This window comes from Ornithodoros turicata, chromosome 9, assembly GCF_037126465.1.
Source record: "Ornithodoros turicata isolate Travis chromosome 9, ASM3712646v1, whole genome shotgun sequence".
Classification (NCBI taxonomy): Eukaryota; Metazoa; Arthropoda; class Arachnida; order Ixodida; family Argasidae; genus Ornithodoros; species Ornithodoros turicata.
In genome coordinates this window covers 24,918,555-24,942,053 of record NC_088209.1, presented here as the reverse complement: position 1 = coordinate 24,942,053, position 23,499 = coordinate 24,918,555, and the positions used below count along the sequence as shown (strand labels likewise).

Genomic DNA, 23,499 nt, shown 5'->3' with positions numbered 1-23,499 from the left:
CGCTGTTTTCAAATAATAATCAGTATACTGACGGAACGTCTCCGGTATTACAGCTCAGGCGCATTCGACCCCACTCCTTCGGTCTTCGGCGAAAGACCAGTGGCAAAACTTGCGGCAATCGACGCTCATATAAATGTTATGGATGCAAATGGTGTCTATGAATGTATGTATGTATGTATAGATGCAGGAGCAAAGAGAGCGTCTTTGTTACGAACTGTGTACGTGTCTTGAACACGTACGGTTTCATCGCATGCTGTGCATTCCGCCTCCAGCAACTGGTCCACTAGACTTTTAGCGTCTAAACCGTGGTCCCTCAGCCTCGTAAGAAACCAGGCGATTCGTCAGTATTTGTCAAGGTTATGCACAGCAAAGGAGCCAGTCCTGCTCGGGAACGGCATCTTCTAATATCCCTCCTCCGACGCTGCTTATAGTTGCTTTACGCGCTCATTACGCAATCATTATCAACGGCACTCCACCTGCGCTCTGTGCCCTGGCGAATAGACGAGTTCAGAAAATCCCAGAGTGCTTAGCGTCGCTTTGAACTGTGGGAGTTTACTAATAGGAAAGAAACGGGTGGCCTACAAACTGTTCCGATTTCTCCCCTAGCGATCCATTGTCCACGACGTGTCAAGGTCAGCGAAAGCGAAATATGAAGGAGCATTCTTCGTTCCCTCGCGCAGCAAGCTCCCAGGATGCAATGCGTGCGCAAAGAGCACTGGGATTTTCTGAACCTATTCCTCTATTACCTCAAGGACATACGTGCTGAAGTAATTCTTTAAATCACTCAATGCTTTCACACATCAAGCGTCACGGAACTGCTGGTCGCCAGGACGGCCAGTGCGACCTTCGTTTCCATTTATTATTTATATTTGTATTGTGTTCTGTTCTGGCACTCCACTCCACTTCACTTTATGCACTCCTTCTCATTGCCCATCGAAGCAATGGGGAGTTTTAATGTATCCTACGCTGTCGCCTTTGCGTACGTAAGGGGTAGCGTGGTGGTTCTGCGCAGGGCGCAAAACTGTTTATGTGGTGCGCGTGCGCAGACCCAGCAACGGTGTCCCTTACGTACGCAAAGGCGATAGCGTCCGATATACTAAAGCTAACTAATAAGATGTATATCATAACCTGGCAAGTTTGCCCCGGATTTTCAAGGAACTGCTATCTGATCTCTGACTGCGGGACCGGACACGCCCCTCGTCGTCATAAGGATGAAAGAGTCGACATTGCATATCTTGGAGGTACGATAATTACGATGATCGCCAGAAAAAGGTGCTAAACTTGGCAGATAGGGTATACATAGAATAGAATAGAAATAGAAAGAAAAAAAAAATGGAAACGTATAGGTCGCACTGGTGCGACCAGCTGTTCAAGGATAGGGTATACAATACCTGTACTGTTCGGGGTACGGTACAGTAGGGTACCTGTCGCAGTTCACAGAACTGTATAGGTTGGGTGCATTTGCGTAAGCCGGATCACCAGAAAGAGTGAAAAGAAGCACGCGTATAGGCAGGGTGCTCCGGTCCACCAGAAAGAGGGAAAAAGCACGGGTAAAGCTATGGTGTGACGTCATATGCACGCCACCTATAGGGTATACAGTTCTGTGAACTGCGACAGGTTTATGTTATATCCCAGAGAGATCCTCACTTTGACCGTGCGATACACAGTTCCTAGAAAAGAACTGGCACGACTAAGTGATCGTGACTACCAACATCATTTTGCATCGACGTTGTGCTTTTTGTCCTCTTGCACGCGCGCCAACTGACTCTGTGCTTCAAGGGACAAGGGCCCCCAAACTTCAACAACAAGAATTCAACTTCAGCTTTGCACGCTCCCACCATATGTTGAGCGACTGCAGCATTAACTCCTCCGGATTTGCCTCAAACTTTCGCGATGGGGCCAATGATAGCACTTCTCGACGATCCCTGCTTACTCAAATGTCATCCCGCATGCTCCCGCTTCGAAAAGACCTATAGCCGCGCAAGCAGCACCTCAATAGAAACTTCCCAGAGTCTCCTCTTTGTAATCCAATTGAATTTTGGATCTCAGATTACAAAAAACATGCCGTTTTTCGTCTACGCTGTGCCAGTGTGGAGAAGCACACATTGTGTCGTTTGGTCACCCACAGCGGCGTATATCGCGGTCGCCAATTTCGAAAGTACTCGTGTCGCCAGTTACCCGTGGAACAGAGATATAAAGAGGGACCGAAGGTAGGGTACCGAAAGAATTTACTCGGCAATAAATGAAGCCTGAATCAAGCTGTATAATCAAGCTCGTTGGTCATGTGGGTTTCGTATGCAGTATGCTCTAGGCACAGTGGCACGCTCTTCATGCCACAAGGTCGCGTTGGTCGCCACAAGTGGTGGCCTACGATATAACGCTAGTCACGCGTTCCATTAACACCTGTGGTCGTAACAGCATCTGTGACTACTGTTATGAGTATAATCGTAATCATATCATTAGCGGAACAACGAGATGCCCACTGTTTCTGTAAGGTGGCAGCAGGGATATCCTAAAGCAATAGCAAACACGGGGACGTGGACGACACATCATCTCTGTCGTTGAAAAAGAAGGAACTAGAATTATCTTGCGATTAAATAGAACTATACTGATGCAAATAAATCTGCTGAAAGTGAGCGCTCGGTGTTGTGTCGTCCATGTCTCTGGGGATCTATCTTCCTTCGTCTCGCTTGCTCCTCCACCAGAACATTCCTATTCCTCTGGAATATGTATCATATCGTCCAGTGCGACATTCGAACTGCATCGTACGTGTCGCGTGGGGCTCTTAGTGGGGACTTAGGGTCGCTCGTTTACGTCGAGGGCACGCAAAAACTGCAGTAATTACTAAGTATGTAGTGATAATAGTTCCTAAACAATGAAGAGGAGAACGCATTTCGACTGCCTGCACGTCCTAGAAAAAAGAAAGAAGAAACATCTCGTGTACCTGCAATGATGGATGATAGTTTTGCAGTGCATTTTTTCGTTTTATCGTGTCCGAGCAAGGCAAACTGTTCGGCTTGTTGGTGACACACTCGTTGGTGGGCCCAGGAGACAGACGAGCCGGCCATAGCGAAAAGTCACAGGCAGGAGACAAGCACTCGCACAAGCAAATTTTTAATGCGGTTAATTAAATTTTAATTAAATTAAGCAACTTTGTATGCAAATACAAGCAAATTTTTAAGGAGGTTCTCGCCACGCGTGTAGCTGTATTTCACTCTTCGGTTGCGGCTATTCGCAGGCGCGGGTGGTTAGAGGGACGGGTTTAACCACTCAAGGGGTCCGTGGACTTGGCAGAACGTTAGATACACTATACACTGCCGAAATCCGTGCGGGAATACACGATGTTCACGGGCACACTAAGTCGGCTTCCTGTTGTAGCAGACTATCCCCTAGCTTATTCCTGCATTAGACTCTTCGCATGTGCTTTCCCCAGTCGGCCACATGCCACGGCAAACTACCTCCTAACCAATTCCTGTTTCAGGTTCCACGTACTCATTTTTACTTCCCGTTAACCAAAAGCGCATTGCCCTAGCCGGGCTATAGCTAGAGCCAAGTTATTCTCCATTTGCCACAATATGGAGCTGAACTGTTCAAAGGCCAACGAGTCCTAGAACAAAATGATTTTTCTTGGACAGGACAAATTCGTATTGGGCCGGCGCAAATGTCTCCGTGCGGGATCCTAAAACAGGGTCCTGTATCCAGATACTCAAATTTCCTCAGCATTTCTGAACAACACATCTGTCTGGGAGACGAGTTCAATTTCTCCTCTTTTTTTTTTTTTTCAAACAAACAAACATCTGTTTTTCCGACTTTCCTGACACCGTGCACAAAGTTGGTATTTATTTATAGGAAATAGGATGGTTCCCTTCCTTTTCTTTTTTTTGTCAGCATTAAACATATCCCCCCTGAAATGAACTCGAAAATATTCCAGCTCGCCTGTCTTTCCGTCTTTTCAAGAGACCTTTCAATGACCTTTCCTCCGGAGCCCCGTCTACCGAGGAGAGATGGCGCTAGGAGCACGGGAGGGAAAAAGCGAAACTCGTGAGCGGTGCGGCTGCGGAACATACGCATATTTCTAAGGAGTAAAACGCTATACAGACAAGCAACATCGCGAACACTTCATTGAATCAAAGTTTCTTGTGTGTGTACATTAACGTTGGAAATTAAATAACACAGATTTATCAAGTATTAAAGATGTCCTGTATGGGCTTTCCTTGTTACATTGTATCCGAAGGACGTCAATACTCAGGAGTCGTGGGGCTCACAGCAGCTCCTGGTGCGAGCCCGTCCTCCCATAAAAGTCCTGACATCAGTACATTGTTGCTCTTTAATGATGTGGAAAGGGACGTTAGACATTGCAGCCGTACGCCGTAACCTAAGAGCATCGTGAAGGTTAACTTGCTCATCACGAGACGAGCGCAACACAGGCAGAATAGGAGAAAGAAAGACCTTCTTAATAACGCGTCCTGGAGTAGCCAGTCCCAAGTGGCTCGCGACTAACATCTTCATTTTTTTCTTTTAAAATCAATCAATCAAAGGCCTTCAAATGAACGCGTGTTTTGCGTCTTTAATTATTGTTGTACCCGTCCCTGTCTCTGTGGTGCTTGTCGAACTATTATGAACTCAATGTGGTAACTTGCTGACGGATTAACTGGAAGAACTGCATTAGGGACGTCGCTTATCACACATTATCATTCGTTTTGAATGTAACCTAGCATGACACGACGAACACATGCATATCAGCAGGAGTTGGTGAAATTACTTTTTATTTTGCAATACTATTAATAATAATTCGGGGCTTCACGTCGCGAGACAACTGTTATCTTATTTTGTAGTACATTACCATTACTGATTAAAGTTTTGTAAAGGAATATATTACATTACGCGTTACTTTTTCATGCTGAGTAATGCGTGTCTAATGATATTACTTCGCTCAACTAATTACGTTACATTTTTCCAGAAGACTACTGGGAAAACCGAGAATGTGGATATTCCTAGCCTGTACCATAGCCACAATTCGTAACTGTTGGGGGGGGGGGATATGTTTAATGCAAAGTAACAAACAAGAGAAGGGAAAGGTTTCCCACGGTGTAGGCTTGTAACTGATGGCTTTATCGACAACGCATGAATTTACAGCCCAAGTAATGAGTAACGTCATTACGGATTACTTTGCCGAAACATAATGGCATTACATTACTCATTATTCGTCCACAAAATATTAGCATTGCTCATTATCGAGATGCCAACGCGTTACCTTTTGATACACCTCCATCGCCGCTTCAGCATTACCGTGGTGTCCCGCATGCTTTTTGATATCTCTCCCTAAGCAGCTCTAAGTCCGATCAATGGAAGATCCGCAAGGCGATATAGCTTCACTCCTTTGATTTCTCATCATCCTATGTTTCTCGTAACACCTGGGCAACTAGCATCGATCGCACTGCGTGTTCAAAAATGAGAATTCGGCTTTGAAAGCAGGATTACTTTGTTCTAAAATTGAGCCCACATCTTCAACATTTCTTTCATCACGAACACGCAACAACAACTACATGAATGACGATGGGATGAGGTGTTTCTCCCTGGTTTTCCTTTAAATAATCAATCAATCAATCACCGAAATAATTGCGATACGTATACCACAGTGCCATGCACGAACACACACAGCACCCAACTTTACGTGCGTTCAGTGCGCTTGCTCCATGTAAAGCTTTGTGCTAAATAATGCTTGCTGACAGGCAGTACAAAGTTTAACTGCAAAAATACACAGTCTGAACGGTATCTGAGCCTATAACACAACACAAGTGTGAAGGTGGCGGAGGGCACTGGGCGCCGCCATTTTGGCAGCGGCGTTCGGGAGCACGTAAACGCCAAAATGACAAGAAATCATGAACGAATGAACGTGAATGAAAGCGAATGAATGAACGTGTTTCATATTTCATTAAACTTGCTGTATAAAAATACAATCCTGTCCATGCCTGCGTAATGTGCATGGGTATACGCACACCTTCAGACGGTAAGTTATAGAGGGTGTATCAAAAAGAATCGTTCGATTTAAGAAAGCTATATCTTTTACACGCATGAACATAGAACCTTGCGGTACATTTTAGACTACATATCTGAATAGACAGTTTTACTTTTGGTTTTCATAAATGTTCACTGTGTTCAATATGCCCTCCTCCGGACGCACAGCATACATCCACACGACTGTCCTTCCACGCTTGAGCATGTCTGGTGTCACTTGTGTCCACACTTGTTGAATCGCAGAACACATAATGCTTTCTGTTGCTTCGCCGCCATTCCAACGCATTATGGCAGCCAAGTGAAACTCTACAATCGCCGCCGAAATTCGTTGCAGACGGAGGTCGGCGGGTAGAATACAAGTCCTCACCGATGCATCTACAACGGCATCTGGCTCGTCATGTGCTTTCGTGGTTCCTGAGATGGATGTCGAAAGATCAGCACGGCTGTCACACACCACCTCGGCTTCAGCATCTGAGCTCCACGGGATCCATCTGGCTCAAAGCTTTATCATTTCTCAACCCACGTGCTCTTAGTGATCTCTGTATATACAGTGACTCAAGATGTGGCCTAGAGTCTTGGCCTCAATGCTTATCACAGGGCTTCTGGCCCTAATTGTTCATTATGTTCTGCACCTATATATATGGTGTCGCAGTCTCACAGGGGCATGATATCATATTACAGTGGATTCCTGGTCGCTGCGGCATAGCCAGTAACGAGGCTGCTGATGCTGCTGCGCCACCGAGCACTTCACCACGGTCACGTTCAAATAAAGGCCACTTATTTCACAATAGGGGACGCGAAGAGGGTTATACGTGAACTGAGGCAACAAATGTGCAACTCTTCTTGGCTGACAGGATCTGCTCGATCTTCGCTGTTGTACAGGGTCGACTCCGAGCTACGCTTCCAGGTACCTCCGTCATTTCCTCCACAAACAGCGTGTCTCCTACACATATAGGCTCCGGATGAATGTCCCGCACAGCGGTTGGTTGCTCTACAGACTGGCCAAGTCACCATCTCCAAACTGTAGTGAGTGTCATGTTGTCGAGGACACAGAGGACATCCTCCCCAGGTGCTCCCAGTACGCCGACAGTCACAGGGCACTGGGAGGAAGTCTGGCTCGCCTGGACGCCTGGCCAGTTGACCTTGTAAAGCTCTTTGGCCCTCAGCCTTTCAATCGTCAAGCGGCTGCATTGAAAGCGCTCCTATATTTCCTTGAATAAACGAATGTGATTGGCATTTTGTGACACTTTGTGATCCCTCGTTTGTGACATGTGTTCCTACTGGTTCGGGGTGTTTGTCTCCCCCACTACAGAACTTTTCAACGAACTGTGGCTAAGTGGTCTGGGGTAGCCAGTCTGACTTCGTCGTGACTTACGTCCCCATTTTTTTCTTCCTCTATCATATCACCTCACATCGTTGCGGTCGACCGGCCGTCTGCGTCGTCCGCTAGAAATTCGTTGCAGACGATCGTCTGCTTACCGTACGTTCGCAGACGGTCGCCTGCATCGCGCTGGGAAACTTAGTTTGTATATGCAGTATGTATATGTAGTATGTACATGTATAATATAAACATGTAGTTTAAAGTTTACCGCAAGGGGTTCAGGCGTATAAACGATATATAGCCATTTGAAAACAGATGATTCTTTTTGAGACACCTGTATATTCAAAGCAACAACTAGTTTCAGAAGCACAAGTCGTTATCGCGAATCATCTAAGACTTATGTCTGTTATGTTAGGTATATTTGACTTATGTTAGCTATGGGGAGCCTACAAAGGCGTTATATCCCCCTCATAGCAAACCGGCTCTTTGCCGGGCTAACTTTTCCTTTCTTTCTTTTCTTAAATAAACATACCCCCCCCCCCCCCCCTCATACCTGAGCGCAAAGCTACGTTTGGCTTCTTCGCATTCTTTACGAATTTCTTCGCGTTATACTAAATAGATTCAGATCGAATATGGTACGTGAACAAAATTTTGACCTCTCCAGCAAGAGTACTAAAGTGCAATCTTCCGTCTGTATGCAAAGCAGCACCGGCGTCACATTACTATACTCACTCAACGAACACGAATCGTCTGTTTTAGTATACGCGTCAGTGTAGGTTACCTCTAGCTAGTTAGCTGCACTTTACTTTACCAGACGAAGCGAGCACTTACTCGGGAAGAAGTCCACTTAAAATCTCTTTTTCTGCTGCATGGGAGAAGCAAAAGAGCACAAGCTCATCGCAGTCTTTTGTAGGAAGCGCATAACCCTTTCAAGATCGCCGCTTCTCGAACTTTACAAAGACCGAGACAAAGACCGAGAAAGACCAGTGAAGCCTGCTCAAGGCAAATACAATAAAGTGTCGACGGATCAACATAAAATGAGGATTACAAGTGGACCACCCTGCGAGACAGCGTTTAATTATGCACCTACGTCGCTGATAACGCGCTGATAGCGCGACGACTCCTTTTCAGCACAAAAGATACCCGCACGAAGTATCGCCGAGGATTACCATCCGCGGATATCGTCTCCAAAAACTGTTACCCTTTCGGCAATGGGTGTCCCTGTTTTATGAAGCGTACTACTGCCTAATGGAGGGAGACTGGGGACCAGCTCATAATGTTGCAGCGCGCGCAATATTCGCAAGATGAGTACAGGTAATATACGTACTTGAATAAGATGGATAAATTCATGAACTTTGTGCACCGTTTGTCTCGGCTCCTCTTGAGTGGTTCATTCGGTTCACACGGCTGCCAGCTCGTTAAAAACTTCAGGTATATAGCTTCTTCTTATTATAGAAGCGTGCTATTTCGTTTCATTACCAGCATTACTATACATAAAAGTTGTCGTTGCTTGATGAACTTCGGCGCTCGCTCGCGGCCCTAGACAGTCGCCCTTTTGGTTTACCTAACGGTTATGGGTGCGCGACCCCCCGCATCAAAGCCAGTTTGCGCTGCGTGCCTTGGACTCGTTCCTGTGTGAAATTGGCGCTGACGATAAGTTTTGACTTTTGTGCCTCTGTTTCTCTTCTTTCTCTGTTTCTTGCTCTTTTTTGTTCCTTTCTCCGGTTTTTTTATTTACCGTGACTCTGTGTGACTCTTCGTCTTCAACTTTATTGTGAAATGATGAACGGGGAGTTTCATCGACAGGGGCGATACTCTACACCATTGCTGGTGGTGATGTGGGGAATGAAATAATGAGCCCCTTCACAATAAGGATCGAAGTCCTATTGTGTCCAAAAAAGTCAAAAGAGCTTTGAGAGCAGAGCGTTGGTGGGCTGGCTCTGGCCAGGGACCAAGCAATTTTGAGAGAGAGAGAGAGAGAGAGAAAGGGGGGGGGGGAGCCCAGCTGAGTGTCTGCACTCCAAGAGTCTATGTACGTTCATGTGCGCAGAGTTGTTCACGTGGTATGGAGAAGCCGGATTCCACGTTGGTGGTGCCAATTTCTCAATGTTTTCTTCTTTTTAGTTACTCCGTTGACGCTGTCATGATTCAATGCTCCGGTATTACATATCCTAAGGTGTTGTAGTTAACTATATATACTTTTGTTTCTAGATGGTGAATAATGCATAGGGTAGGAAGTACTGGTCCGAGCGCTTTAGCTGGCTGGCAACTATAAGGGCCACAGAACCGTGTCCGTGATGTGGGCAGTCTTCATCAGTGTCAGAATCTCGTGTCTTCATCGTCCTGTGAACTTTATGTCTCCGTCGCCCTCGTTGTATTCTCCAAAAATATTGTTGCTTTATATATGATGCGGAAGTACCGGATGGCTACCTATAAAAGTTCATCCACGCCGGCGCGCCCTACTCACGAATTACTCAATGCCTTGGAAAATTCCTTTGTCCGCGTGGAACCCTAATGAGGCTCGTGTACATAACGTCACGGGCAGCCTTTGAGCGCCTTTGAGCCACGTGACTCGGGAAAATATATGGATGCGTCACAGGCGTCATACTACGGACCGAATGAGGCAGCAGGGTTTGTTTTTCGAATACCGCAACAACCCTCCGCCCTCCTAATGTTACTCCAGTGCGGCAATTTGTTTTCCCGAGTCACCAAACGTGACGTCACTGCACAAGCCTCATTGGTACGTTTCAGCGCGGTAAATTTCAAGCATGATCAGGATCCATTTGAAGCATAGGTCAGGATCGACTTGTCGCATTAGTGTTATTGATGGAACGTCACGATACCATTGCGCGTGTGCTAGAGGCCTCACCATATCATTGAGAAAAAACAAATAGAAAATAGAAGGACAGATTTTTTTTTTTACTTCAATACTCTAGAACAGAACCTCGCTTGTTAAAATTGTCACAACCTCTGAGCCATCAACCTGTTTCTCACGTTCCACGTATACTGTGTACTTGTGGAAGAAATGTTGTATCATTTTGACTGTGTCCAATGCTGCGACCACGTTATGTTGTTGTGAAGAATTACAAGCCAGCCTATAATGTCACGTGCCAGCGTCGTATATTACGCGAGAACGGTGGCGAGCTCATTGGAGAAAGGGGTCACGTTTCGACACAAAATGACACCGCGCGATGCGCACGCGATAAGCACTCCCCAATCGGTTCTCGGGAACTGCGCCATGTGCGGTCTTCGCCACTTCAACCGCTGGGTACATGTAAAGGGTTGATCGCACGGAGCGACTCAAGGTCGCGCCGTTATAATGCGGTAAGTAGGTACTCGTCGATAAATATGAGGAGACAAATGTACACACCATGGAAATTGCGAAATTTGCGAATAGCCGGTCCTACTTTTGCACGATAAAATCAGCCAACTGATGACAGACCGCGATTACTTCCTTTTTTTTTTTTGCAGGTCGATATGTATTTGATCTTTAAATACACAGGGAAGGAGTCTTGGGAAGCAACTTAGATACAAGTAAACTGTGGAGACGAGTTCAATTTCTCCTTTTTTTTTATCCTTACAAACAAACAAGTGAGTAACTGTTATCAACAGCTCTTCCTCAATAGTTTCTGGAATTATGAAGATAAACAGCTATGGAATTCTAAAGTCACCGTAACTAGACGGCTACTAGTTAGTTACTTTTGAATTTCGTGTTTGTCCTTATCATTTAAGAACCTATTCGCATCCTCGTTCACTACCTGACACAGACTGGTATTCACCATGAAAGTTGCTCTCTAAGAAGAACGTTCTCTGAAAGTTATTAATCACAGTTACTGATTAATTTCTCAGTAAGTGATGACTCGTAACTTCTTTACCTCCCAAGACTACAGGGAGGAGTCGACCCTTGCTCAGCTGTCGCGGTAATTGATAGAAAATCTCCGAGTCTAGCAACAATGGGCACGGACGCCGCCATCTTCATTTACTTCTTGCGCTTGTTCAATGTGCTTGCCGCTCTTGCATTTTTGCGTGGTTGCCCGTATTCTCCGACTTTCCACCGAATCTATTATTATCAGCGTAGGAGTTTAAAAACATGTCTGTTTTATTCTTATTTTGTGTACACAATTTTTAAGTTGGGGGAGGGGCAGCCTATATTTGTTTTTATACGGGAAGCGACTGTGTGAGCTCATTTTAGCATATAGAACGGAGCCCAGTTTGTCCCAATACTAGAAAGAAAAAGCGTCTGTACTATACCAGTTAATGCATGGCAGCGTGCGCGGTTCGGTTCGGTTTCAAAAAGCAGAAAAATGAGGCCTCTACGTTTCGCATGCTACCCCAGCACGCTCAGGGGAGACGGGTTTCGGTACTAGATGGCGTGCTATGCTGTCCAAACATACTCCACGTCATGGCATCAACACACAAACTTTGCAGGTTTTTACTAACTAAACAAACGTTATTTTATTTCGTACTGTAAGTAAACCTCGCTCAGAGGCAAAAATTAAATTAATCAAATAAAAACTGTCAAGATATAAATGCCGTCAGCGAACATTACCCCTTTCCGCAAATTTTCGAAAAAAAAGCCGCGAAACTCCATAGTTTCGGTTTCTCCAAGTGTCGGTGACGTCATCGCGGGAGCTCTGTCGTCTCTCTCCTAGCAACGACACGTGCGTCCTCTAGCGGAGTTCTACAAGCAATTGTAGTGAGAAGACGCAAACTGATCCTCGAGGAGTAACGTAGCCAGCCGCGTAACACATTGCGCACGCTATTTGGGTAGCGTTTAGGACAAGGAAGACGTGACACGAAGCATGCGGGAGCAGGGCTTGCGTAGCGCAGGAGCCGTGTGTGTGTGTCCTCTCCGTGGCCTTTCCGCTGGTCATCACCGAGGGCATTTCCAGAAGAGCCCGGATTACGCACACTGTACAGGGGATCGGGTAACTCAAAAGCTGTGTAGATCGTATCGCCTGCATCTAAAAGTCAATTAGTGAACCGTAAAGTGTAAATTTCTATAGCGGCCATTAACACTTACAGGACGCTACAAACTTCGTGTGCGGTAGCCGGTCGTAAAAAAACGCCGCAAATCAAAGACGTAGCTAGTGTGACGCAGGTACATCAGCAGCAGCCCGTGTGGCCAGTGACCCTCTATAAATGTGAAGGAACAGCACTACACTTGTTCCTGGTAATTTATCGTTGCGACCCAAACGGGCGAGTGATTCAAACCTTTGGAACGAAAACATGGCAAGGATCCAGCTCAACGAGACCTCTTTTGAATGTTAAATGGTTTCAACAGATGATTTGGCTGCTCTGCATGTCTGACCGTGCGGAATGAATAGCGGAACAGCCGGCACTGGGTGTGACACACACACACACACACACACACACACACACACACACACATGGAATGATGATATGATGGATCATTCACACTACCGCTATGGCAGTCCATTACCAAAACATAAATAATAATAATAATAAAAATAACAACAACAATTGTATGTTCAATTCAATGTAAAAATATTTCTTGTAGGGGATAGCTGGCGAGACAATCATGATCATAACCAGCGAGGCAGCGCTCACACGGGGCAACTTTTTCAAGCAACTATGAGGAATTTTAGCGTTGCTGGCTGTCGGCCGACACTGGCAACCTCTAGCAAGTCGAATTGTTCGGAATCGCTCCACAAGCGAGAAGTTGCTCGTGCACCGGCCAATCAGCGAGGGGAGCATTGCCACGTGACTACTGATGGCGTGATGTGATGTCGTTCGTGGGTTATGGGTTCAGGCAGATCCTGCAGGTGCAGCTGAGAAATAACTTTTTTTTTTTTTTTACTAACGCCACACAAACATATCAATAGGCATTTTTTGAAGATAATGATGTTCTTTTGTCGTAATAAACTGACTAAGATTTGATAAACATCAGCTAAAGAAAAGACACCATCAGTTGCTACGTGTGAACACGGCCTGATGATTCTTTAACTTGCGCTCGAATCTATAGGCACACGGTGCAAATTGCTGAATGTCCTTCGCGGAAGACGTTTCTATGCAGTGGGTTCGGTCCGGCCCCGACTGGGTTCGATACCGTAACCTTCGGACACACTGAATGACGGGAACTCAGGGTCCGAAAGGGTAAAATTAATTTCGAATGCAGATTTTGAGTGTATATGTACGTGACAACGGCTTCCGAATGCAGGAAAACTCTGACCCGTTTTCGACAGTGGAGGTTCCTCTCTCACTCTTCTAATAGGGCACTCTAAGAAAAAAAAAGGGGTAATTTTCGTCCTGTCGGGGACTGGATACATTGCACATGCGTGTCCGTGCAGGACTACATGCAAAAAAGTTTGCATATTTGCTTGTAGTTTGCCTCCCTTTAAAGGGACTATTTGCAGGGGAGTAATTAACCCCTGGGTCTACCTACTAAAATGGATAGTAATGGCAACCTCGGCAACCCCTGTGTACTCCTTTTTTCTAGAGTAGTATCAGGCTTGTCAAGACAAGTATTGAGCATCACACATGCATGTCTTAATGCACACATAGAAACGCGAACGAACGGTAATATCATATAATATCACGCACCACCTAGGTGGAACAATACGTGATCGATATCTCGTTCGCATGATACATATTTGCTAAGCAAAAAAAAAAAAAAAGAAGAAAAAGAACAGAAGGAAGGTAGAACTAAGGCGGCAAACCTCTCAATTTCACTACATGTAGTCTCGAACGCTACAACCGCGAGTGCAACAAAACAAACACCATCACAGAACACGTAATTCCACTTTACAGCCCGATGACTTGTACACACACGCAAAACAAAAACAAGGGGTCATCTTCATCAAACATTCCCGCTTTTACGAAGAACGTACACACGGTCCTGCAAGGTCAAACAGCGGAAAATCTGTTTGGCTTCCTGGTCGTGGGGCATCATGAGGACGGCGGGGCGTGCTCCTGTAGCGGGGGGAGAAGGGCCACAGCTAAGATGGGGGCATTTATGCACTCCTGTAAGTGTAGCAGCCTGCTTTCGCTAAGGAGCTCACCGCAGATAAGGTTAATGGCATATAGAAAGCCATGTTTGCCGAAGATTAACTCACGCCGGTAGGAGGTGTGTCCGCATGAAACGAGATTCCGGGACTTTAGGGGCCGTTAGTGGAGTCCCCCACGGCGTCCAGAACGACTGCCTTATACCACGTGAACCGATCATCTATAGTATTAGTGGTGTTGTTCGCCGGGGGACCGATGCGGATACATCACTGTTCGTCCTTACGTAAACGAATTCTGCTGTCACCACGAAGAGTCCAGTTCATTTCATATCCACGTATCCGTGCTTGATTTTTTTTTTTTTTTTTTGGGTGTTGTTCTCGGCTGCGTGCTAGGCACCGTTTCATGCAGACTTGCAGTGTGGCTTTCGTTTCGATCTGCTTTGTTTCGTGTTAGTGGCCAAACGAGACGTAAGCTCCGGAACTAGTGTAAGCTCGCGTTCCTGTAGGCGTATTCAGTGTGTATAAGCAACACATAGCAAAAAGACTTTTTGTTTTGTTTTTGTAACTAAGGTGATTTCTCGGATGAGCTTCCCCTATCGACGCTTTTAAGTTAGAAAGTCGTCCACAGTTTTTTCATGTGGAGGCCCCAGATCCCGAAAATGTTACGCCACACGAGAACGATATCGCGAAAGGAGTGTTTTTCGCTGGAAATCTCATATGTTGCTCGTGGTGGTGATGGTGATGAGGTAAAGGAACAAGTGGGTACCGCGACGGAGTCGAACTGGCTACCCCAACAGGACGCCTACACACGGTGAATACAAACAGGTGCACATACAGTGAACGGGTTAAGGTGCAAAATGTAGTTCAACAGTTTCAAAACGAGTGAGTGGAAAATGTCAGATGAGAATTAAGTGGTATGACTGGGGGAAGTTGCTAGTCTCTGCTAAATATCATATTAAAACTTGTTTTCTCTCACCAATTCTCATTTTATGGGAACAGCTCCCTAATTTCTCCCATTTTCGCTAAGAAGTCCCTAATTATATCATTGGAGGAATTTATTAACTGAATAACTAACTATCATTGGAGGAAATCAGCATGTTCTGCGTTGTCACTTTGTGACGACAAAGGCACTTGTTCAGTTTCTGCGGATCCGTGGCCTTCTGGGTGAATTGTGACCAGTTTCGTGTTTGTTTTCTCTGTTTGTTTGTTTTCTCTCTGTCCTTTCTTTTCTGGTAATAGCAAGCCGCCGTAGCGGTGGCTAACCTTTCCCCCCTATCTTTTTGTAAAAGATATCCCCCTCCCCCCTTGTGGCGTCGATACCCTCGTTTCAGCAGCTACTTTCGTTCTTTCTTTTTCTAAATCTTGTCTGCGTTGCACACTTGTGGTTATAAAATTGATGTGTGAATTATGATAAATTTACACGGTATTAAATCGACACACAAATCGATAATTTAGAGCATCGACATTCATTTCGGTATTCATAACGGTAATGAAGAGCGATGTCGATGGACGTGAATTTCACTCCTATAACATCGTAAGTGCAACTACAGCAGCAGCAACTACTACATGTATGACGATGGGATGAGGTGTTTCACCGCAGAAATTGTGATACCCTACCCCAATGCATGTGTAAGCAGCTATAAGCTTTGTCTCGCATCACTTTGCAATGCATACGGTAAATACATTTGATCCCATTACAATTAATATTTGTTTCTCATTCTATCAAACAACAAACAACAATAACAGCAACGAAACAACAACAAATAAATTGCAAAAAATGACTTGGTGTCCGGTCTCCGTTCTTGAGTTTAATTAATTTTCCTTTAACAAACACAAATCTGCTTACCACGAAGACCCATAAGCGTTTCTTTCTTTCTCTTCTTTTTCAGAGAGTAAGCGCGTATGGCATTCCAGAAGGCTTCTAGCAACACATTCTATACTGCCAAGAAACAGGCCCTCGTACTCGAAAGGCGTGGAGGTGTTCGATACGACGCTCCGACCGCGGCTTTCTGCCCTGCCGCTCATCAACACAGAAGAATATTTGTGATAACAGCACCAAGTGACTGGCCGCCTTTGTTCCCGAGTCTGCCCCTCTTTGTCTTTATTGTTTCGGAGGGCCCTGAGGGTGCAGTTTAGGCACGCTCTCTTTCATAAACTACCGATCAGTCATTCCGCGGAAGCGCCACTGAAAGTGGCTGTCATGAAGAGCGCAGTTCTCTCCCAGACTGTACGCCGGTTTATGCAGCCCGTGGAGGGGAGCCCGTGAAGCCTCGTTCACGAAGAGTCACGGGCACCGCGGTTATGGAGGGACACACGGAAAGAGCATAGTCTTGTTGAAACATGTGAAGGTCACCTTCACATTCATTAACTTCATTTTCATATCTCACATCTAATGTTTCGCGTGTAATGAGGTAGTGTACTGCTCTCCAGTGGTGAATCACCCCAGGTCATGGTCACGATTTATTTGTTGTTGTAAAGGTCAGTGGAATGGTATCTGTTCGCCATAGGGCTTCACAACTGAGGTGTCAAATTTATGCAATAAATATCTCTTCTTTCTTTTACACTTTACAAGTGTTGTCTTTAATACGTGTTACTAACATAGAAGAGGACGCACCTCGGGTGCACCTCAAAATAAAGTGATCGAAATCCCCGCTGCAAAATAAACTATGCAATAACAATAAAATGCGCAGTCGCGCGGGAAACTGCCAACTGCGAAATTAGACTAACCTGGACACAGTAAACGCAAACTCCGAACTTGGGCTAACCTAATAAACTATGCAACATGCAGCTCCGTATAGTGTCCGCCCTGCTAAGCCTAACGGCTGCTATAATGTGGCTTTCGTTCGCTAAAACGACTTGGACAGATATCGAGGTCCCGTGAATTTGAGTAGATAAATAGTGACGTCCTTTTTTTCAGAGTTCGAGGTAACTCGTTACTGTAACTAAGTTCCTTTTTTTTTGGTAACTTGTAACTTAACTCTGTGCTTTTGCGCCGTGGTAACTTTCAGAGGAACTCGTTCCTTTTACAGGTAACTTTACCAAAGTAACTTAAGTTCCAAGTTACTTTTAACTACTTTTCACTCACGTCCACATATTTTCTTGTTTTCTCTCCGGTTCCTTCATGGCATTTTATGCCATAAAACGTAATATTCAATCAATGACAGTATTTTATTCAGGAAGTAAGAACCGCTGCCGTTGAAATTAAGCCATTGTGCGCTCGCAGGGAGTAACATGCAAATCGTTCGGATAGACCTCTACCAGAGCAACGTCATCATAACATTGGTAGACAGACTGAAACCGAAACAAATCGGAAGGATAGGGCTGGGTTCCACGAACGGGCACTTGTTCGCTGCCTCCCATTGAAAGAAAAGCAGGACCGAGGGTCGCGTCCCTTTAAGAGACCATATCGTAATGCCCTCAAAACCGTGGCTTTCGGGTGCGACCTTGTTCACCTCTAGCTTCGAGCGTAGTTCAATTCTACCAAATTTGTGGCGCTGTCGAACACTATGATGTCATTTGTTTACAAATGGGGGAAGTCCATTGCTGGACATAAACGAAAACGATCTAAGCGTGTTGCACTCCTCCGCAGGCAACTCAAGGTCTAACTCAAGTGCGCGCTGCGCCTGTGTAATGCTATTTTGTGTCCGAAGTAACTCGGAAGTAACTCGTTCTTTTTTTTAAGTAACTCAGTAACTGCGAGTTACATTTCAGGTTGAAGAACTTCGTTATTAACTTAGTTACATTTTGCACACGGTAACTTAACTTGTAACGGGTTCTTTTTGACAAGAAACTTCTCAATGTATGCTTTTTTTTAAACACGCCATACCATCTTACGAAGCAATCGAGCATTCTCCTTAATTTTTCTTGTTTCGAGAACGTGAATTTCGAGAGCTGGGATTTCACAACCGGGAATCTCGAGGTCCACCCCGCACCTAAGGTGTCATTCTTAGGTTGGCCACCTGTGCTTCACCACCAAAGCTTTTACAGCATCGTCGCATGCTTTCCATGTCACTGGCTCCATGTTGGTGGCTCACCATCACTATTTTGAAGCGGTAGCTTTATGTGGCCAACCAACGTCGACAGTCGTGTAGGACTGTCCGTAACGGGTTGTAGAGAGGGTGAAGCAACAAGTGGAAGGAGCAAGTTACAATGGTACCGAAACGAACAGGAAGATCAGGATCGGAGGATGGCCGTACACGCTAAGAAAAAAAGGAGTACTTAGTTTTCGTACTTTTGGGGATTACATGCATTTTCACAGCCTAGCTAGTCCCTTTTGGGACGAAATATAGCGCTGACCTGCACCACCTACTTATACTCTACCCTGACTACCAGAGGGAGCCCGAGATCTTGCAGCACGGAATGCATGCAATCGACCACCGCCCCTTTACCATAAGGCAAGGTGCTGGGCCTCTGGTCCAGTAGCGTTCATAGGCACCAAGGTCTCCGTCACCTTTGGGATTTCCTGTCATCAACAGGCCTCTCCACCCTGCTATGATCACTTGAATCCGCATCTCCATCATCATCTCTCACTATCTATACAAATGGCACTGGGGCAGCGCCCAGCCTGCTGGCCGGGATCAGTTCCATCTCATCAGCGTCTATATGTGTGTGTGTGGGACGAAATAAATGTGACACCGTGGGGTCTGCATTTCACACTTTGTTCTCACAGTCCTATGTACATGATCTATGTCACGAATGAAACTGCTCTGACTTTTAATTATCCTGATATGGTAAGTAACAAAGTCTTGTGATATATGTATGGGGCAGAATTTGTCACGAAAGAACCATTAACCATTTCTTGCACTGTAGACAGTAAATTGCTTAATTATATTGCGTTTTTCCGTCACATTCCTCGAAAGCACAGTACACCTTTGCATTGAGAGGAGCATTTGCTGAGTTTAGGAGATACTGAGAGTAAATTTCAGAGGCAGGGGACTAATGTGAAAAGTAATTGCTATCTAGGTGACTAGAAGCTGTAGATAATTTCGTACTTATTTTTTTTTTCCTTCTTAAGTTGTATAGAGCTACCACAACGAAACGTGTTTGGCAGAATGCCCATTACTTTTCATTACTTCATTCACTCATTCATTCTCCTTTGCATAAAGATTATTTTATTTTACCGCGAAGAGCAATATAACCGGCTGTATATAAGAGGCATAACACATGCACGTCTCTGCTTCTATATACATTCTTGCTGCACTCGGTTTGACACTTTCATCATGGGTATATACACTCGCGGCAATATGAATAAGATCCATCACTCGTGTCTTCGTAATAAGCTTTTGCCTAATTCAACCCCCACATGCAAAGCTCCATACATGACACTTCCATTAGCTTCGGTAGCCGCTTCCCCGCCATCTTGGGGACTGCAGGTAATGCCATAAGCTCAATTTTCCCACCTTCCGTAATGGAGACATCCTTCATCGTTCATCTTGCATTGTGCCAAGAGGGGTTTTGTAGCAAAAAAACACGCGTATCAGACTTGCGCCCCGATGAACCAGAAAATGCAATCTGGCCATTAACCCTAAGCGAGCCCTTCTTGCTGTTCCTTCTTGAGGCGTCATCGCTGTCTTAATCTGCAGATAGCTTCCAGGGATCCGCGTGGATCGTCCGTCAATCGAATATTCCGCAAGAAACCTCGGTTACATAAATGGGATGGGAGGATTCTTTCAGAGATTTTGAAGGACGCCCCTCGGCTTAAAATAGCAATTACAAGGAATCTGCAAGTAAACAGGACACGTTTCCGCCTGCGCTCTTGTATATCTCTAGATGCACGCTCAACGAATGAGCCACGGTAAGCCTAATGAAAAGGTCGACTGCGAGACATGACCCAGGGTAGGGCGCGCGCGTATTTGCTCTCCGCAGAAGACGGGCATCGTGATGAATATACGGCTCGCCTTTTTCAAAACACGCAAAGAGAAAAACACGATCTTCCTATACCTGGTCCTTCTGCAAAGTGGACACGTTGTTCGCACGGTGTGGTCTTGGCGCTTGTGAAAGGCGAGGCGTTCCGTGTAGTCTTATCGCAGCGATACGATATCTCGGTATTACATAGTTTTAGTAGATCGGAAGCAATCCACGAAAATGATACGATAAAAGGAAGTTGTCGAATGGAAGACAATAAACGTGATGTCGTATCAGCCACTCCAAAGGGATAAAGCGGCTTGTCGTTTTTTATTTATTTTTGTCCCGTTATTGTGAATGCATTGCTATCACATGTCTTGTGTTCCTTCAAAAAGCGCAAATTTCTGACGCAATCGCCCTACAGCCTCATTCGGTCAATAACAGTACAATGCAATCGATGATGGCTTACTTAAATTCTCTTCCTCTCCCATCTTCCAGAATGAAACTCAAGTAACTGCGCGTGTAGTTTTAACGTCTTTGTGTTGTTTAAGGAGGGTTCTCTAGGGAGAGTCTCTATTCTTCCCGATCCCAATTTCGGGACCTTTTCATGTAGCACTCCATGTTTTCCCCCGTAAACTTCCGTTTCCGGCGCACGTGGACGTCGAGTTACAAACGAAACGAATGGCGATTCTTGACCGGACGCATTTGTAACGTCTGACGGTGCTTGTAATTGAAAAAAAGATCGCGAAAGGGAAAATGTTTCGGGTGAAATGAAACGTGCAGAACCTCTACACAATGTGAAGACTGTGGGAGTGATTGCAGTTCTGTGCTTCAAGTGAATGTCAGCTGCAATGCGCTACCCTTGCTCATGGCGTGGCGTAGCGTGACGTTTACGAAAAACGCGGACATGAACATACAATTTTCGAACATGTCTGTGCAGTAACGTATAATATGTGTATCACACAACCCCCCCCCCCACACACACACACACACATAGAGATACGATGATGAGATGGGGCTGATGCCGGCCAGCAGGCTGGGCGCTGCCCCAGTGCCACTTGTACGTGATGAGAGATGATGATGGAGATAAGAGGTCCGGTAATCAAAGCAGGGTGGAGAGGCCTGTTGATGACAGGAAATCCCAAAGGTGACGCAGACCTTGGCGTGTATGAGCGGGACTGGACCATGGGCCCAGCACCCACAACCCACAATTGTATTACAATATGCATATGCAGGAGACGTGCTTGCGCGCAAACACTAATTTCATTATGCAGAATATTAACTGAAATTACCGTGGCCGCTGCATGACAAGAGGCAAACAGCGCAACTTTCGGTGTTATTATTTTTTTCTTTTTCGAACATCTGTTTCTCGCCGAGACAGACAGCAGTTTTTCGAGGGACCCGAACGACATTGCAAACCACACGTACCCCAGGGTAACCTTAGTAGTATAAGGTACCCGTAAAATGATGTTTCTCGTGCTTTCGATACCAATTGGCATCGAAAGAACGAGAAACATCATTTTAGTGCCTCCTATTATGCATTTTAATGCACCCCGGATTATAGCGCGCCGTAGTCGACCAGGAACGTAACGTGTGCTGTGAGCTTTCTTCTGCAGGGCATCTGCAGACGACGGTATGCATGGCAGTCCAAAGCTTTACAGTAGCGCTCCCGTTCTATTACCGCTCTGGTGGCGGTGTTATACATGTGCTAACGGCAAAAGCCGAGTTCAATAAACTCTTGTCATAGTCGCACCGCGAAGAACGTGCATTGAGGCGTGTAAGTACCTTGTCGACTTCGGAGCCGGACCGAACAAAAGTGCAAGAGATTTCGGCCGTTCCAGAAGTCACGACCGTTTTATCGGAAATGTCGTACATCCGAAAGGTCAAAAATCTCAGCAGCCTAACTGATGTCTTCACATTTGTGTACAGAACGTCGCAGAGTCTCTTTGACGAACTTGGCGTTTTGCAGCAGAGACGCATCGGCGCAGCGCGCCTTCAAACTTATGGAACTGCCACGGTGATCGCACGCTTATCATCACATTCCAAAACGACCTGGGGATTGTATCAACCCTTACACTTCTGAGCACGCATAAACTTGTTATTACGGAGCTGAAGATTTACAAGCCTTCCTTCGGCAATTCACAGAAGTCAGCACTTATACGACAGACATAAAGCACTACGGCACAGCATGCCGCCGGTGGAACCCTGTGAGGCTGTCAAAAGGAAGAAGCGTCAACAGTTGTTCAGGGAACGGGTGTTCGATTCTCCCACATTTAATGACCAATCGAGATTTACACCTTTATCTTTCCTGGAACAAGTTAATGACTCTGTTTTGTCTCCGTGGAAGCGCTGGTCGGCTCGGTGTCATACATGCGGTCCCACCGGCACAAGCTTGCCGAAGATTGGGTTTTATTGCTGGACCGGTTCGTAGTAAACGACGAAGGTTGACCCATACGTGCGCGATACGCGACTTGATGATATGTCGGGTTGAGACCCACTGCCACTACTTTTAGTCATACTGGGGAATACATGTAGTGACGCAATCATTAGTCTCTTCCAGGACTAAATGCGTGGGACTATAAATGAATATCACAGAGTGGGGACTGCATCTTACACTGTGCCTTAACAGTCCCATGTACATTATTCATGTGCATAAATCAAGAATCAATGGTAATTTATTGTAACGGAAAGTTTAAAAAAAGTTAATCTGAACTGTAAGGGCAAGCCTTGTAATTGTAAGGGAAGCCCTGTAAATGCAAATACTGTTGCGGTGGATAAAGAGGAGGCTATTGGGCCGTCCATGAACACGTGCGCTGGTGCGAACAGAATGGTGTCTGACGGGCTTGGACAGGTGGGGGGGGGGGGGTGCGTATCGGAAGAAATAAAAAAAATAAGAAAGAGAGTGCGGTCTGCCTGCCGAGACGGGCGGCAAGTTGCCACAGAGAGCGAGAGAGAGAGAGAGAGAAGACAAAAGAAAGAGGGAAAACGAAAAACGGGACACACCAACAAGACACACGACACGTATCGATGATCTGTTCACTGCAAAGTTCGGTGGCTGTGCTATCTGGTGGTCACCTTCGGTTCACCATACAGTTCACCGTAATAGCTTTCACTTGGTTACATTATTTACAGCAGGTCACATATTTGTTGGTCACAGGTTTGTTGTTCACAGTTGGTCCAGTTCACAGTTGATCACAGGTTGTTGGTCACTCAGTTCACAGCGTTGTGTATTTCTTCTTTGCCGCCAGAGAACACCTAGGAGGTTACTCTCCTTCATGAAATCTAGGACTATGCTTTGTGTTGCCCGCCGTGCTGACATTGGTCCAGTTGGGCAAATGAGTTATTCCACAA

General features: G+C 45.7%; 1 protein-coding gene across 7 annotated transcripts in view; it reads right to left on the bottom strand.

The window, feature by feature from the left end:
• Positions 1-23,499, bottom strand: part of LOC135368445 (cadherin-23-like) — a 489,752-nt gene that overhangs the window by 233,631 nt on the left and 232,622 nt on the right. Inside the window, exon 1 of one of the 7 annotated variants that reach the window (XM_064601713.1) lies at positions 20,245-20,263. The exons of the other annotated variants lie outside the window; for them this stretch is intronic. The gene's annotated coding sequence lies outside the window, so the exon portion shown is untranslated. Of the gene's footprint in view, positions 1-20,244; positions 20,264-23,499 lie in introns of those variants that run through there. 7 annotated transcript variants of the gene reach the window in all.